The sequence below is a fragment of the Neovison vison genome, chromosome 1 (assembly GCF_020171115.1).
Source record: "Neovison vison isolate M4711 chromosome 1, ASM_NN_V1, whole genome shotgun sequence".
Classification (NCBI taxonomy): Eukaryota; Metazoa; Chordata; class Mammalia; order Carnivora; family Mustelidae; genus Neogale; species Neogale vison.
In genome coordinates this window covers 148281406-148296778 of record NC_058091.1, presented here as the reverse complement: position 1 = coordinate 148296778, position 15373 = coordinate 148281406, and the positions used below count along the sequence as shown (strand labels likewise).

Here is a 15373-nt window from a genome sequence, read left to right as displayed (position 1 = left end):
TTTTTTTTTTCTACATTTAGTAGAGAAACATTCCCCATCATCTTTCATGCACGTTTTTTTTTTCTAAATTGGTTTCCTTTAACCTCCCATTTTCCTCTCTGAACTTACTCTTCAGTCTGTCTCAGAACATGCGAGCAAGACAGAAACTGTGACAAAGGCCAGAATAATCCACAGAGCTTGCGACCATGTGTAACACGAACATAATTCAGCATCACGCATTAAAGGAAGCAGAATATGCACATTATTGCAAATCCCAGTTATTAGTCACGCAAATCATTGGAGGACCCATAACTTTACCTCTGTGTGTAAAGAAAATTAATGGCTCTAATCATAAAATAGGACCGTCTGTTATACAGCAGACACTAGTCTAGCATGGAGGAGAAAAAAAGTCTATGAGATTTCTTGTTCTTGTGGCACATCGAGGGGAGGAGGGAGCCAGACAATCAGAAATAAATCAATAAAATCTAAACTATATCAACCCCTTGATGAAGTAGTTTGTATAAAATAAAGCAAGGAAGTGGGTAAGGAACTGGGAGTCCCAGCTTGAACTGGGAGACCCTTGCACAGGGTCTCGCTGGGGCACCAGCGCTGCATTGAGCGCTGACAGAGTCGCCATCTGGGGGAAGCTGCTCCAGGTGAAAGGAATGAGGGCGAAGTACCCCAGGCAGCTCCCTGCTTAGCATATTCTGGAAACAGCAAGAGAGGCCGGTGTGCTTGTAGCAAAGGGAGTAATGGGGTGAGAAGTTTTGCTTCACATGTCTGCCTGTTTCTCTGAGTCCAACTTAATGCCTCCCTTGAGCCTCAAAACTTGGAAGTTTTTTGCATAGTCGCAGGTAAGCTCTGCACAAAGAGATAATGGCCCCATCTCCACCAGGATCTAGATCTAGGGAAGCAAGTGACATTCTTATAAAACTCTCCCTAAAGAGGTGAATTCTAACAAGAATCTTGTTCCCAGCCATACATACCCCCAGCACCAAGACATCTGGAATGACACTGAGGGACTGATGTCCCAACAGATGGCTTTTTACTGCTTAATGGAATAACAATACATAGCGCTTAGAGGATGTGTTGGGGCGAGTTTTCGTATCCTTAGTCATCTACTTCATATTTTCAACTTTTCCCATTTCATACAACTCTTGCAAACCCCAAGGCTAACAATTATGTAAACAGTACTCATTTTGGGAAGTATATAACAAGATCGTAAACAGTCCCATAAAAAAACATGAACCCTGATATTCATAAACAAATTATTTATGGTGACAAAAAAAAATTGAGGACAGTCCTCTTGGGCAACACTGAGGGAGTAGATAGGGACAACCGCTGTTTCTAGAGGGGGGTTTTTGGGGGGTTACTGTGACTGCAGAGTAAGCGAGCCCAAACTTTGTTGCCATAAAGCAAACATTTTGTTATATTCATGGATTCTGTGATCAGGATGCCTCTGGGATGTCTGGAGATGTGAGTTTTCCTGGCCCAGGGTGGTTTTTGGAATAGGTGCTGAGGACTGGAATCATCTGCGGGCATCTTCAGTCACTTGTCTGTCATGTGACAGCCAGGTTGAGCCAGTTACAGGGTATGGGCTTCTTAACAGGAAGCCTCACCGTGGTCAGACTTCTCATGTGGTGGCAGACCATTGCAAAGGTGATCTCCCAGGACACCCAAGCAGAAACTGGGACCTCCCACCTCAGAATAAAAGTCAGAGTCCTAACAAGGCCGTACACTGCCCTGCAAGTTGTGTGTCTGATGATTCGGGATAGAAGGGGACAAAGGTGGGAGCAGGAATGTCACTGTTAGAAAAGGCCCCTGAAAACCAGACGAAACAGACAAGGTCAGTTTACGAAATCTGCACGGCCCTAGGGATAATTCTTTGTCTAGGATTCCTGAGAATCTCAGGACTTCCACCCCCTCTGGTCCTGACCTGTAAAAGCCATTTTTGCCCCCATCCACGGAGACAACTACAGCACTCACACGTTTTCAAAATACCCCTGCAAGGGGCGGTACGGTTTGATTGGAAAAAGGGCGGGGGGGGGGGCTTAATTTTAGCAATCGGCATTTAGCGCCTCCGTGATGCATATTTATCACAAGAGATACCTGTTAGGAAACGGACCCCGCCGGCCCCATGGTGTAATGGTTAGCACTCTGGACTTTGAATCCAGCGATCCGAGTTCAAATCTCGGTGGGACCTTCGTTGCTTTTCCTTTACAATTTTGTTTTTTTTTCTTTTTCATTTTTCTTCCTGCTATCTCCCCTCTTAAAACTAACATTCCCCCCTCCCCTCCCTATCCCCTCGTAATCCAGCCAATACAGCAGCCAGAACGAGCATTAATATAATCGGAAATCTGAGCCCACAGACCAGGGGCAGAGAGCCGCGCAGGAAGCAGCCGCCAATCCTGGAAACTGTGCGGGGACCCGGGGGTGGTGTCGGGGGAAGGGGGTTGGTGAGAGGCGGGTGGAGTAGGGGCAGTGTGTGGGACGTGTAACCTGAGAAGAGCTGGGGACCTGGCCTGGGAACGCAATCCCGGCGGCCTGGCCTTTCCCTGCGCGGCGCTCAGAGGACGGCGTTCAAGCCCACGGCCGAGCAGGTGCCCTCGCCGTCTGCGGCCTTGCCCTCGGGCCGCCCAGTCCCGCCGCAGCTGCCCTCGCCTTTTCGTGCTACCGCTGCTCTCGACGGGGGTCGCGCTGGGAGACTGTGCCCTCGCTCGTGCGGGCGGCCGCCGCTGGTGGCCCCGTAGAGGATTCTCACCCAGGACAAGCCTTTCGGCTCTCGAGGGGCGGCTTGCTCCCTTCGGTGACCGCCGCCTTTACCTGCCCACACCTCCAGCCTCGCTGTCACTGTTCCTGCCACGCACCTACCCCCGCCCCCATAGCTTCTAGTCACCGGCCAGGGTGAACTGGTTTCTATTTTGCCATTCCCCTCCCCTTCTCATTTTTTATCTGCTAAGTGGTTGTCTTCCTCTCTGGCCTCTTGTTACGAGGTCCGGTTCTCTCCCCACTGCTCCTTTATTAACTTAGACCTTTATTAATTTATTAATTCAGACTATTTATTAATTAGACCATTATTAACTCAGCCCTTCTCCCTGAGGCCATCCTTGGCTCTCTTTATCTGGGCTTAAGTGCTTCCTCTGTGTCTCCTCAGGAACCCCAAATCCCCTTTTCATACTTGTCCTAATTGCTTGTTTAATAGGCCCTCCCCCATGTTCAAGGCCTCACGTTCTCCAGCGAGAGGGCTTGGTCCTGGGGCCTGTTGGCCGTTCAGCTCTCCGTCCCACAGACCCCCGCTGACACAGGAGCTCCCAAAGACGGGCTGAGCCCAGAGCCTTTCGCCTGTTCTGGTTAGATCATCCCAGAACCCAGAAGAGCTCGTGTGCCTGCTGGGTTCTCAGACGTTCTGCTCTGCTTCTTCCCAGATTTCCTCTGCCTCCTTTTCCTTTGATGACCCCTAGTCTCTGCCCACACTAAGAATGAGCTTGGCCCAAGACTGGAGCACCCGGCTCCTTGGAGATTAACATCAACCATGACTTTTTTAAAAAGTAATCTTTTAAATTTAATTTTATTTATTTTTTATTTTTGTATTTATTTGAGAAGGAGTGGGCAGGCAGGGCACGGGATAGTGGGGAGTGGAAGAGCAAAGGGGAAGCAGACTCCCTGCTGACTGCGGGGCCCAGACCAGGGGCTTAGTCCCCTGACAGGGAGATTATGACCTGATCCAAACCCAGCAGTCCAAGGCCCCAACCAGGGCTTCTCTTAATGAGACCCCTCGGTAGCTAAAGGCAGGAGGGGTGGGCGTGGGGGGGTGGACCACTGTAATTTGCCTGTTTTAGGTGAAAATTCACCTCCGGGAAGAAAGGCTCCTTTCACTGCATTCCTGCCCAGTCATCCTGAGGTCTGCATGGGCCTAGTTTTGATTTCCTGTTGGCTGTAAGGAGCCCAGTCTGTCAGGGGCCCAGCCTCCGGAGAGCACTAATTGCACGTCTGTGAGTAAGTTGAAGATTTTTGAGTGTTCCCCAGGAAGCAGGGTTTGGGGCTGAAGATGCCCTATTTCCTTCCTCAGGAAGGAGACACCGGCTTCTGAACTGGGCCCTTCCTGGGCTCTTACTCGTGTCCCACCTTGGCTCCATCCCAGTCAACTGAGGGAGGGAAGGAGGCCCACGGGAGGAGACCACGAGCAGCACCGAAACCCTGTTCGCTAAACGGAGAGCCGCGCTGCTCAAGTCGGGGCCGCCTTTGGAACCCCGCAGGGTCAAGGCCATCGGAACTGCTCTTCCCTTTGGCGTTACAAGACGTGACCAAACTACTGTATTCATCGCTGACAGTTTTGCGAAGGAAAGAGAAGTCTGCGGATTTCCCAGCGCACGTTTAAGAGCATTTCCTTTGTGAGGACCTTTTCCTTATCTCTGCCAGGCTTTGACAGTTTGGACTCACCTGTGGAGGACTGTCACCCTCCTTCCTGAGGATCTCCTACCACCTCTCTGCAAACAACCGACCGACCTTGACCGTCCTCCACCTGTCGTAGCTTGAGGAAGATTCCCAGCCTGGCTTTCCAGAACAGACCCATCTGTGCAGTAATTGCCACCCTGCAGAACTCCCGCCGCAAGGGGCTCCCGCGAGAGGCCTGGCTTTTGCAGGGGGAGTCCGCGTTGTGGGGGTGGGCTGCCCGCGTCTGCGGTGTTGCGGACGGTTTCCTTTCGCTTCACCGGGCAGCGCTTTACGCTCCACGTCCGCCAGGGGGCGCGCCGCCCCCGACGCGCGGCTCCGCGGAGCCCAGAACCAGGGGGCAGCAGCCCCGCCCCGCGCAGGCCGGAAACTGCATTACCCCCGTCCCCCGCGGTCCCGCTTCCATGCGCTCCTGGAAGGGCACGTGCAGCCCCGCGCGCTGAGAAAGAGGCCGCGGCCCTCGCTCGCTCGCAAGCCGAGTGCTGTCGCGGGAGACCCAGGTAGCTCCCTCGCGCGCCGGGGCCGGACGGCATCCCGCGTTCTGCGAGACGTGCCCCTCCGCACACACACGCGCGTTCCCGCGGGCCGCGCGGCTTTGACAGGGGCGCCCAGGCGAGTGCGGGGCCTTGACGTGAGTTCGGGGGCCTCCCCTGCGCGCGCTTTCCGTCCCGGCGGAGGACGCGAGGCTCTGGGCTGCTGCGGGGGCGCTCCCGAGGGCCCCTCCCCGCGACCCGAGGTGCGCCAGGGCCGCGGGGATCCTCCTGCCCCCGGCCCCCAGTGCCCCCCGCCACACACGGGTATCCCCTCCCCACCCAGGTGCCCCCGCGACCCTCCTCCCGCCCCAGTCCTTGCGCGAACAGAACCACCCCCCGGGCTTTGCTGAGACCCTCCCTCGGGCGGTCCGCGGGCTCCGCCACCTCCGCAGTTAGGACGGTGGTTGGTGGAAGGAGCAGAGTCTTGAGGAAGCAGCGTGAGGACCCCAGGGCTCTGCCCCAGGGGTGTCTCCAGTAGAGGAGCGACAATGGTCCCACCTCAGGGCGCTCGTGAGCCTGAGGTGCGGAACACGACGAAACCGCCGTCCCGGGGCCCGCACCTCGGGGACGGTCGGTCTCCGTCACGGCCTCTCCCGTTCTGCGGCGAGAACCACTTCCCACCCCGCGAGGGAGGGAATTCGGGGCTGGCGGGGGCGCCTGACGTGTGGAGTCGGGGCTCTGCGTGACACTGGTGCGGAAGGTGCGCGACAGGTGCCGGCCCACCGCGGCCCCGAGCCGGAAAACGCGGCGCGCTTCTGAGCACCTTCAGCCGGCGGGGGCGGGGGCTTGGGGAGGAAAAACTCTGTCCTTTGCGAATCAAAGAGGGGGCCTGACAGGTGGGCCCCATGGTGTAATGGTCAGCACTCTGGACTCTGAATCCAGCGATCCGAGTTCAAATCTCGGTGGGACCTTGGCCTGAGACTTTTATCCATGTCCTGATCATTCCCCTAACTTTACCAAACCCTTTCCATTCCAGCCCCTAGAAATTGGCATCCACAGACCCGTGACCTGAATGGGGGGAATCCCAACCCTTTTATTAAGTTCCAATACAATTTTCTTTTTCATATACTGAATACTTATGAAAAAATATACAATCACTTTTTATTGATCGCATGCTATTAAAGACAACTCAAACCAGAAGAAAAACACTTAAAATAGAATTAAAAACACTTGAAATAACTAAAAATCTCAATTTTTATGTTTTTTTTGTTTTAGACTATTATGATAGGGTAATTAATCACAGCCTTAAAGCATATAAATGCAACATTTGGGGACATAATTCTGTGACAGTTACAGAATAGAAATACTTTTAAAAGAGAAAGAAGAATTCACGAACGTTTTTCAACTGTTCAATAAAAGCATGCCATATTTTTAAAATTGAGGTATAATTAATATATAACATTAGTATCAGGTGTACAACATAATGATTTGATATTTATATATATTGTAAAATGATCACAATAAATCTGGTTAACATCAAATATCATACATAGTTACAATTTTTTTTTTTACTTGTGATGAGAACTTTTCAGATCTCCTTTATCAACTTTCAAATACGCAAATCAGTATTATTTATGACAGTCACCATGATGTACATTACCTCCCCAGGACTTATTTCTCTTGTAACGGAAACTTTGTACCTTTGAACCCTGGTTCTTGCCTTTTGCCATCTTCTGCCTCCACAGCCACCAACTGGTTCTCTGTATCTATGAGCTCTTTTGTTTGTTTTTCTGCTAGATTCCACATTCAAATGAACTCATATGGTATTTGCCTTTCTCTGTCCTACTTTTTTCACCAAATATATTTTTAGAGAATGCTAATGCATATCAAATCGTTAGAGCTTTTAGTTTCCAATGGACAAAATCCAATCGCTAACAGGACTCTTTCTTCATGTCCAAATTTTACCATATGCTAGCAGTTACATTCGTTGGAGTAATTTAAATTTATGAGGAAACCTTTTAGAAGACCACTGGAAAGCAGTGTGTGAGAACACAAAAATACTGTGGCAATTCATAAAGACTCCAAGGAATTAAAATTGCTTAAAGGCACTGTTCTTAGTTAAAACAATCAAGTGATGGACCAGAGGAGCCCCTTCCATTGTCTCCGGCAGACTGACTCATTTCGAATTTTCAGGCAGATTTTTCACCTGCTTTCAAAAGGTAAACGTTTATCAAAAAGTATAGTCAGAGAAATGTTCTTCCCATATTCCTTTATACTCAGTTCCCCCCCACACAACTATTACTACCCTCTAAAATAACCAGCTTCCTTTAAAAAAAAAAAAAAAAAGGCTCAGCTCATAAAATAACCAGCTTCACTGGTTATCTATGAATGATACTGTATGTGCAGGTTATCCTAACTCCCCTTCTTTCTTAAAGAATCGTAGCATAGTGTAATGTTCACCTGCTCTGGTTCCCTCACTCCACCTCCCACTTAACAATATCACTTGGAAATCAGTCTGTTTCTTTTTTTGTAGCCGCATGGGGCTTTTCCTTTGAGTCTGTATGCCGCTGTTTATTCAACCAATCTCCTATGCCTGGACACTTAAAGTTAGTTAAAATGCTTTTAGGGGGTAAACAAGCAAAATAAATTGAAGATGGTTGGTCTTGCCAAACAGGAACATCTCATCACTAAACTCGAGGGAACAAGACAGGTCTACCGCATACACCCTTTTGTCAATATTTTTGCTTTTGATATCTTGCTCTGTGAATTCCCATTGTTTAGAAGCGTTTTTATTTTCCTGCCACACTCTAGGCACTCATTAAAAGTATTCTGAGTAGTCATTTTCTCTCAATTTCTTCTGCAAATATATCAGAAAGACTATTTTTCTTCCTTCTTCATCCATGGAATTTGATGCACAAAATGTTTCATTTTAACATATTCCAATTTTTCTTCCATTTCACATTTAACTTCTTGTCTTTCTCATAACATTCCCAAGAATCCAGTTTCTGTGGATATGGACAAGGAGAGGCTATAAAAGACATCTTCCCAGTTAGTGTACATAAATTGCTTTAGAGAAGAATTTTCAGCCCATTACCATCAACTTGAAATGAATGTAATAAAATCATGCATAGAAATAGACAAAAGAGTGAAAGAAGCAGAAAACTCCCACCTAAGTTAAAAAAAAAAAAAAGGCATTCTAGCTTTACAGTAAGCAATGATCTCAGACAAAAGTAATGTTTTTCCTTTAAGTGTGAGAAAATGTGCAAGGGAAGTCCTATACCGCCTCGAGGTAGAGTCTGTTCACTGGAAGGTGGATTAACCTGTTGGAACAAACATGGAGTTTGTCACCTTCCCTTTGTCTCTTCCAGGGATAAGATTTGCCTCCACTTTGAAATGAGCAAAAAGGGAATTATGCAATCATTTGGGGAGAGAGGTGGAAAATATCACACATTCCTAGAAATCAGATACAGTGTCAGTGTTGGATTTTATTAAATGGCCTGCACTTCCTTTCTGAGGCCATCTCCCCGTCCAGACGCAGGGAAATCAAAAAATACTTAGCAGAGGATGGTTTCGATCCATCGACCTCTGGGTTATGGGCCCAGCACGCTTCCGCTGCGCCACTCTGCTCCACTGAGGACAGGTTTACTCTGATTATTTATCATAGGAAGGATCAGCCCATTGCCGGTTTGATTCACACCTCTTTCACTTCCCTCTCCAGCCTTGGCCTCCGCAGGACCGCCTCCTCCTGGAAGTCGGCGGGAACCTCGGGGAGCCGCTCTGCGCCCGGCCCCCGCACCCCTGCGTGCTAGGAGGCGCGAAGAGGCCCGGCTTCCCGACCCCCGAGCGGCTGGGATAGAGGCGTCTGGGCAGCGGACCGCGCGGCTCCTGCGGTTTCTTCCTCTGCCTTGGGCTTGGAGCCAAGGCCGTACCTACGGCCGGTACCCGTGGCCAGTGCCCTCCCGCCCCCGGCACCCGCTGACCCCGCGCCTTCCTCTGCTCCGTCACCAGCTCCTGCACCTGCCTTTGCAAGGGTCTCTCCGCCTTCACCCAGGACCTGTGGGCAGAGCCCCAGGGCACTCAGGGTGTCCGTTACTGAGGAAGGGGAGGGAAAATCTTTTTCTCTCTACCCTTGGAAGCCCTTGGCTGGGAACTCTGTCACAAGAGAGCAGCAAAAGAAAAACACAAGTTTATTAACACGTATACCTCCTGGGTGCCTGGGAGAGACCCGCGGGAAAGGAGCCCCTCCCCCATGTGGGCTGGAAGGAAATCCAGTACCACCGTCCCCTAAGGACAAGAGAGGAACGTGTGCGGGAACAGGAGAAAGCTGAGGGATTCCCGTGCACAAGAGGGATCCCCAGCAACACAGATCCAGCCCCCCCCCCCCCCCCCCCCCCCGCCCAGGTGACCCAGGACCACAAGATATGGGGGCCTGGCATTTGCCGTCTAGGGATGAGCCTCAGCAGCTTATCTTGTAACCCAGCCTCTGCTCCCCGAGGCCCACAAGGCCCTTGCCCCTCTCTCCGGGACCTGGAGGCCTTGGGAGACCCAGGAGGCTGCCCACCAGGTACCTAGACACAATCTCCTTCCTGGATTCCTTTGGCGGTGTTCTTCCATCATTCCTGCAGGATTTCGTCGTCTGCATCCTCTGCGAGGTACTTCTATTCAATCTTTCAAGGCCGGTCTATGACCGTGTACTCCTTCTACTCTTGTTCCTCTGAGAAAGTCTTTTTCTCCTGCACCTTGAAGGACAGTGTAATTGTAACAGATTCCACACAGGTAGCTGTTTCTCTCAATGCTTTCAATATTTGACTCCACTCTCGGTGCTTGGATGGTTTCTGAGGAGAAGGCCGCCAGCATTCTTATCCCGGCTCCCCTCCAGGCAAGGCCTTCGCGCCTCCTTCATCAAACCACCATAAAAGCCCTCGACTTTAGCCTCGTCTTTGAGTCTGCCTTCCTCAGGAAGGTCCACGCCCTGTAAAACTTACATAAATGTGTGTGTCTTCCTCCCGTTCATCTGTCTCTGAGTCTCATTTCCACACCCAGCCAGGGACCCTAAGAGGGGAAAGAAAAATGTTCCCTTCCCTGAAAGCTCTTGATACATTAATCATTTCCTGGTCTGATGACTCCAGAAATTTCCCCTAAGAATCTAACTCTCGGGCGTTCTCTGTCTCTAAAACTTGTGTTTTTGTCTTTCAGTGTGACTTGTCACTTTTCTGAAAGCCAAACACGAGTGCTGGTGAAAGGAGGTGAGGTGAACAGGCCTCCCACTTCCCCCCATGGGGGGCACAGAAGGGGCTGGGAGTGCCCGCCCCTCAGGTCTGTTAGGCTCTGGTGGACAGTCTTCCCTGCGCACAGGCCTTGTTAGGGAGAACGACGGCTTTGAGGGTATATTTAAATGGTCATTATTGCCCTCCCGGGAGGGGTGGGGGGAGAGTGTGGGAAGGGATTTTGTTCTCCAGTCTTCACTGGGAGAACCTGGTAGGACTCCCAAGGGTAAAAGTCACACAAGTGTGGGGGCTTCCATGGGAGTGGCTGCTTCCGGTTTTTGACTTCATGCTTGTCCACAGGAAACCTCCAGCAACTCCTGGTTGACCTGTTCCTCCCTCATACTGGTTCCAGGGGTGGTTTCCACAACAATGAGCTGGAATGCCTCCCAATGTGGTTGGCCCTGTTGACCTCAGTTCTTTGACGAAGCTAAGAGAAGTTGTTAATTTTCAGTTTGTTTAGCTTTTTTCTCATTCCGAGGACAGGAGCGACAACTTCTAAACAGTTGATGTGCAGGATGGGAAACAAGAAGTCGTCCAGTTCAGTTTCATCGAAGATATGTGCATTGCTTGAGTGAGTCTCAATCATTCTTACCTCCAAATTAATGACCCTTGGCAAAACTATGGAGTGCATTAATTAAATGGATGAGTTACAATGAGACCCTCAGTGGTTTCTGAGCACTATGTATCTGCCCGTCTATGTTGTTTAGTAATAAATATTTAATTTATGATTTCTGGATTCAGTAAGTTTTCAGGAGGAAGGGCACGGGGGTGGGGGCTGTTGGTGGTCAAGACCAGCCAAGTAAGTAGACTGTGCCTGTGAGAGCAGCGCATTATAAGACCCCTTCACCAGAAGCAGACTTTGGGCCTCCCAGTAACGATGCAGGTAGGCTGGGTCTGAGGACCCCTGAGCGGGGGGGGGGGGTGTCCCACAGGACCATCAAGAGGGTCCTTCACACAGGATAGAAATCAAACATGAACCAGAGAAAGTGAAAACGCAGTCTGGAGAGACAGGGTAAGCATCAGACCATACTCAGATAAAGCAGAGATGTTGCAATTACGAGACCCAGAATTTAAAACAACTATGATAACTATGCTAGGAGCTCATGGATAAAGTAGACAACAGGCAAGAACAGGGGGACAATAGAAGCAGAGAGAGGGAAATGCTGCGAAAGGGCCAAAAAGAATGCTGGAGGTCAAAAGCACTGTTACAGAAATGAGAAGCATCTCAGATGGGTTTATTGGCAGATTGGACATGGCCGAGCGAAGAACCTCTGAGCACGAGAACATCTCAATAGAAATGCCTGAAACTGAGAAGCAAAGGAGGAAAGACCAAAGAAAAGAGAACAGAATATCGAAGAACAGTGATATACAAAAGACATTACATAGGCATAATGGAACAGAAACGATATTTAAACAGAAAAGAACAGAAAAAAATATTTGAAACAACAGTGAGAAATTTCCCAGATGAATGTCAGACACCAAATTACAGACCCAGGAAGCCCACAGAGCACCAACCAGGAAAAAATGCCAAAAAATTACACGCAGATGCATCATTTTCAAACTACAGAATAAGGAAGATAAAGAAAAAATTGCTGAGAGCTGCTAGAGGGAAAACAATTACCTACAGAGCATCAAAGGTAAAACTTTTCAGAAACCAGGCAAGCAAGGGAAGTGAAGTGTTTAGTGTTGAGAGAAAAACCCACCAATCAAGATGTCTGCACCCTGTGAAATTATCCCTAAAAAGTGAAGAGGAGAGGACACAAATTAGTGATATCAGAATTGGAAGAGGGGACGGCACTACAGATCTCATGCATATTAAAAGGATAATAAATGACTGTTATGAACAACCTTTATGCCCACATTATGGATAACCTAGATGAAACGGACCAGCTGACATTGTAAAGACAAAATTTGCCGAAACTCACACAAGAAGAAATAATCTGAACAGGTCTATATGTATTTAAATAATTGAATCAAAAACTAATAATATTCCAAAACAGAAATTTCAGGTGCAGAAAAGTTCACGGTGAATTCTGCCAAACATTTAAGGAAGAAATTATACCAATTCTCTATGATCTCTTTCAAAAGGCAGAAGCAGAGGGAATGCTTCAAAACTTACTCTATGGGGCCAGCCGTTACCCTAATGCCAGTATCAAACAAAGATATTTCAGGAAAAGATGACTACAGACCATCGTCTCTTACGAACACAGATATAAAAATGCTCAGCAACCTAAGAGCCAATCTCATCCAGCAGCGTATAAAAAGAGTATCCCATGGCCCAGTGGAATTGATTCCAGGTGTGCAAGGCTGGTTCAACACCGAAAATCAAACCAACAAGCTAAGCGAGAAAAAGTACATGACCAGACCAAAAGATGTAGAAAAAGCATTCAACAAAATCCAACTGCCTTTCATGATGAGGACTCCCAGCAAATGTCTGAACTTTGTGCTCCGTTTTGCTGTGAATCGGAAGCAGCTCTTCAAAACAAAACTGAATTAAAACATAAATAAATACCTACGTTAGAAAAGAAAGTGGTTTCTGTTTGTGGGATTTGGGGAAAGGAATTGCAGTTTTGAATTTCCGGCTAGGCAGTGAAGAGATGAGAGCCATGCCTGGGAGCCGGGCGGAGAGAGGGGCCTTAACTAGGGCCGCAGGAGGACTGGAGAGCGGAGGCCACTCCGGAGTCTGAAGGCAAAGCCTGCAGAGCGCGGCCGGCACTTCCACGCTGGGCGAGCGGCTGGGAAGGACTCCGAGGGATGCAGGAGTCACATGCAAGCCTGGGGAGCGCCGGGGTGTCTGCGAGCATTCTGGTGCCGGCCGCGGTTCGAGCAGAAGGCGCGCGGAGCGTCAGCCCTTAACACGCCTGGGAGCTGGAGAGCTCCTAGCCGGGCCGCGCTGCTCCTTTGGGGCCCGTTTGCTGCCGCAGCTGCGGTGGAGTCGGTAACGGCCCCCCGCGGTTGTAGGAACCAGCGCCTGTGCCTGCGGAGGGAGTGCGTGTCCAGGGCACAGCAGCGCGCGGAGAGGTTTCCGTAGTGTAGTGGTTATCACGTTCGCCTCACACGTGAAAGGTCCCCGGTTCGAAACCGGGCGGAAACACCCCCTACACCCCCACCCCCGACGGGTTAGCTTTTCCTTCCCTTTCACAATAAGATCGCGCGTTTCCTGGACACCTTTCATGCCGGCATCCCAGTCGAACCTACCCATGGTCCCCAGGGCACAGCCTTGCGGTGTGGAATCGAGCCCAAGTTACAGAGTCCCAGGAACAGGGACAAGGTGTGTGCCCTAAAGCCAAGGCCAGGTGACATTTACTGGGACCTGGAAGGAGGAGTTATTTGAGAAAAGAACACGAGCCAGAAATATATTGTTGGAAAGAAAAATCTTCAACCAAGTTTATCTTCACAGGTTTTGTTTGTAGAGTGTAACATTCCCACATCAGTACCTCTGAAAGTACTCGGTATCATGGACCATCGCCTGGGATTCCATTTCACTTTCAGGTGTCCTTTAAAATTCAGTCTTTGGGCAAAAAAATATTGCACTCCCAGAGACGACTGGCTTCCTGGTTCCCAACCTGGGCATTTGTCCCAGGCCAGACCCTTGATTCAATGCTCTGCCATGGCTGGTTGGAAATCTCAGAACTTATGAACAAAAAGTCCTGCGTTCTCATTTTGCACTGGGACCACAAGTAGTGTAACAAGTTCTTCTCCAAGAAGATGGATCACAAAGGGAACGATCATCCAAGTTCAGCGTTCCTTACAGGGAGGAGGGGGAAGCTGAGAAGAAGGCCACCCTCTGCTTGACAAGAAATGTGCAGGTCGCTGAGGGTGAGGAGGTGCGTTTGGAGACTATGGTAACACTTGAAGACACACCCTAGAATATCAAAAGATAAAGATCCACTAAAGCATTAACACTTTATTCTAGGGTTTGACGATTTTTTCCAGCCGTTTCTTTTCATCTGAGTCCTTCAGGACTCACTTGACTCCCGTCTCTTGTTACAACTTTCTTGTTTTCCCATGAGTTTCCTTTCCGTATATTTCAGCACTAACTGTTCTTACTCCTTCAAGATTCCAACATGTTGCTCTATTTTTCAAAATATTCAAGGATGTCTTAGAGAATGCAGAATCATGGGAGAAGGAGGGATTGTTATCACAGCACTCAATTTATACAATATGCACATTTTATCTTTTGCCTTCTCTTCGAATTATATTCAAAACAAAACGTGAAGGGAGACTGCACGTTTCTTAGGGAGACTGCACGTTTCTTAGGAAATGTGGAGCGTAGCTACAAAAGTTTAAAATTAGGAAACTATAGCTAAAGTCTAGCTCATAGCATAGACTTTGCTAATTCATGGGACTAATTCTCCAGCTCCTTTACAAAGTGCCTCGGACAGGTTGACTGGCCATCTGAGGCTTCAATAAGCTATAACCCCAAGTTTGCATAAAACCACAAAGGGAAAGGCCCTGCTGGGATTTGAACCCAGGATCTCCTGTTTACTAGACAGGCGCTTTAACCAACTAAGCCACAGAGCCTCACAGTCTGTCCTCCTATCTCACTTATTGTTTTGAAAATTTCACACTTTAATCTGTGTTCTTATTTCAGCAATTTCTTCAGGATTTAGCAAGAAAGTGAACCTAGACTCCAGTCGGAACCAAAGAAGAACACTCCCTCTGTGGAACAAGAACTGCATTGAGAAGCCCAAATTGCTTGGCACTGAGACCCTTAGGACCAGCCAGGAGCCTACCCTTCCAACTCTGTGGGTGACCGATGGGAGAAATAAGACCCTGGATTTGACCCCTATGTCCCCCTAACTTTTGACCTCCGATGATGCTGTCTCTTCCACATGCAAAAATACACTCCCTCCCAGTCGGATTCCTTTGTAAAATCCAGGATGGCGTCATCCAAATCAGGGGAAGGCTCAGGTGAAGTTCCTCAGGTGAAGTTCCTCTGGGAAAGCTCAAGCCAGATTCTTCGTAAGTGGAACATCTGTGGACTGAAGGTCCAAGTCCCCCGTCTTCACAGACCGGCATCGGAGGCAGAGGCTAAACGCCATCCACACTCCCGTGCAAAGAGAACAAAACCAGGGGACACACCGAGTCCCAGCAGTTCCAGAGGCCAGTGGGCACAGGATGCCACTTGACTGGGACTCAGTCATGCTGGCTGGGAACTGTCCTCCGGACTCCTGGCTGCTCTGTCCCACTCATCCGTCC

The 15373-nt window shown here is 49.3% G+C and overlaps 5 non-coding genes across 5 annotated transcripts; 3 read left to right on the top strand and 2 right to left on the bottom strand.

Moving 5' to 3' along the window:
- The first annotated feature begins 2110 nt into the window (after window positions 1-2110).
- On the top strand, window positions 2111-2182 carry TRNAQ-UUG. Its single transcript has one exon. It is a non-coding gene; the product is annotated as a tRNA-Gln (tRNA).
- Window positions 2183-5803: 3621 nt separating this feature from the next.
- On the top strand, window positions 5804-5875 carry TRNAQ-CUG. The gene has a single exon. It is a non-coding gene; the product is annotated as a tRNA-Gln (tRNA).
- A 2584-nt stretch (window positions 5876-8459) lies between these two features.
- On the bottom strand, window positions 8460-8531 carry TRNAM-CAU. Its single transcript has one exon. It is a non-coding gene; the product is annotated as a tRNA-Met (tRNA).
- A 4661-nt stretch (window positions 8532-13192) lies between these two features.
- TRNAV-CAC lies at window positions 13193-13265 on the top strand. The gene has a single exon. It is a non-coding gene; the product is annotated as a tRNA-Val (tRNA).
- A 1356-nt stretch (window positions 13266-14621) lies between these two features.
- Window positions 14622-14695, bottom strand: TRNAT-AGU. The gene has a single exon. It is a non-coding gene; the product is annotated as a tRNA-Thr (tRNA).
- Between the last annotated feature and the right edge of the window lie 678 nt (window positions 14696-15373).